The sequence below is a fragment of the Echiichthys vipera genome, assembly GCF_963691815.1.
Source record: "Echiichthys vipera genome assembly, chromosome: 17".
NCBI lineage: Eukaryota > Metazoa > Chordata > Actinopteri > Perciformes > Trachinidae > Echiichthys > Echiichthys vipera.
Window position 1 is genome coordinate 571,237 of NC_139842.1, and position 2,500 is coordinate 573,736.

General features: G+C 38.5%; 1 protein-coding gene across 1 annotated transcript in view; it reads left to right on the top strand.

Moving 5' to 3' along the window:
* kpnb1 (karyopherin (importin) beta 1) overlaps positions 1-2,500 on the top strand; it is a gene marked incomplete at its 3' end in the record, with an annotated part of 14,998 nt that overhangs the window by 11,491 nt on the left and 1,007 nt on the right. The gene's annotated exons all lie outside the window — the stretch shown is intronic.

The following is a 2,500-nucleotide window of genomic DNA, read 5'->3' on the forward strand; positions in this document are numbered from 1 at the left end:
CGTCTCCTTAGAGTCTAAACTTAAACCGTCTCCTTTAGAGACTAAACTTAACCGCTCCTTTAGAGACTAAACTTAACCGTCTCCTTTAGAGACTAAACTTAACCGTCTCCTTTAGTGTCTAAACTTAACCGTCTCCCTTTAGAGACTAAACTTAACCGTCTCCTTTAGAGACTAAACTTAATCGTCTCCTTTAGTGACTAAACTTAACCGTCTCCTTTAGAGACTAAACTTAACCGTCTCCTTTAGAGTCTAAACTTAACCGTCTCCTTTAGTGACTAAACTTAACCGTCTCCTTTAGTGACTAACTTAACCGTCTCCTTTAGAGACTAAACTTAACGTCTCCTTTAGTGTCTAAACTTAACCGTCTCCTTTAGTGACTAAACTTAACCGTCTCCTTTAGTGTCTAAACTTAACTCGTCTCCTTTAGAGACTAAACTTAACCGTCTCCTTTAGAGACTAAACTTAACCGTCTCCTTTAGTGACTAAACTTAAACCGTCTCCTTTAGTGTCTAAACTTAACCGTCTCCTTTAGTCGTCTAAACTTAACCGTCTCCTTTAGAGACTAAACTTAACCGTCTCCTTTAGTGACTAAACTTAACCGTCTCCTTTAGTGTCTAAACTTAACCGTCTCCTTTAGTGACTAAACTTAACCGTCTCCTTTAGTGTCTAAACTTAACCGTCTCCTTTAGTGTCTAAACTTAACCGTCTCCTTTAGAGACTAAACTTAACGTCTCCTTTAGAGACTAAACTTAATCGTCTCCTTTAGTGACTAAACTTAACCGTCTCCTTTAGAGACTAAACTTAACCGTCTCCTTTAGAGACTAAACTTAACCGTCTCCTTTAGTGACTAAACTTAACCGTCTCCTTTAGAGACTAAACTTAACCGTCTCCTTTAGTGTCTAAACTTAACCGTCTCCTTTAGTGACTAAACTTAACCGTCTCCTTTAGTGACTAAACTTAACCGTCTCCTTTAGAGACTAAACTTAACCGTCTCCTTTAGTCGTCTAAACTTAACCGTCTCCTTTAGAGACTAAACTTAACCGTCTCCTTTAGTGTCTAAACTTAACCGTCTCCTTTAGTGTCTAAACTTAACCGTCTCCTTTAGTGACTAAACTTAACCGTCTCCTTTAGAGACTAAACTTAACCGTCTCCTTTAGTCGTCTAAACTTAACCGTCTCCTTTAGAGACTAAACTTAACCGTCTCCTTTAGTGACTAAACTTAACCGTCTCCTTTAGTGTCTAAACTTAACCGTCTCCTTTAGTGACTAAACTTAACCGTCTCCTTTAGAGACTAAACTTAACCGTCTCCTTTAGAGACTAAACTTAACCGTCTCCTTTAGAGACTAAACTTAACCGTCTCCTTAGAGACTAAACTTAACCGTCTCCTTTAGTCGTCTAAACTTAACCGTCTCCTTTAGAGACTAAACTTAACCGTCTCCTTTAGTGACTAAACTTAACCGTCTCCTTTAGTGTCTAAACTTAACCGTCTCCTTTAGAGACTAAACTTAACCGTCTCCTTTAGTGTCTAAACTTAACCGTCTCCTTTAGAGACTAAACTTAACCGTCTCCTTTAGAGACTAAACTTAACCGTCTCCTTTAGAGACTAAACTTAACCGTCTCCTTTAGTCGTCTAAACTTAACCGTCTCCTTTAGAGACTAAACTTAACCGTCTCCTTTAGTGACTAAACTTAACCGTCTCCTTTAGAGACTAAACTTAACCGTCTCCTTTAGTCGTCTAAACTTAACCGTCTCCTTTAGAGACTAAACTTAACCGTCTCCTTTAGTGACTAAACTTAACCGTCTCCTTTAGAGACTAAACTTAACCGTCTCCTTTAGTGTCTAAACTTAACGGTCTCCTTTAGTGACTAAACTTAACCGTCTCCTTTAGAGACTAAACTTAACCGTCTCCTTTAGTGTCTAAACTTAACGGTCTCCTTTAGTGACTAAACTTAACCGTCTCCTTTAGTGTCTAAACTTAACGGTCTCCTTTAGTGACTAAACTTAACCGTCTCCTTTAGTGACTAAACTTAACCGTCTCCTTTAGTGACTAAACTTAACCGTCTCCTTTAGTGACTAAACTTAACCGTCTCCTTTAGTGACTAAACTTAACCGTCTCCTTTAGTGTCTAAACTTAACCGTCTCCTTTAGTCGTCTAAACTTAACCGTCTCCTTTAGAGACTAAACTTAACCGTCTCCTTTAGTGACTAAACTTAACCGTCTCCTTTAGAGACTAAACTTAACCGTCTCCTTTAGTGTCTAAACTTAACGGTCTCCTTTAGTGACTAAACTTAACCGTCTCCTTTAGAGACTAAACTTAACCGTCTCCTTTAGTGTCTAAACTTAACGGTCTCCTTTAGTGACTAAACTTAACCGTCTCCTTTAGTGTCTAAACTTAACGGTCTCCTTTAGTGACTAAACTTAACCGTCTCCTTTAGTGACTAAACTTAACGGTCTCCTTTAGTGACTAAACTTAACCGTCTCCTTTAGTGACTAAACTTAA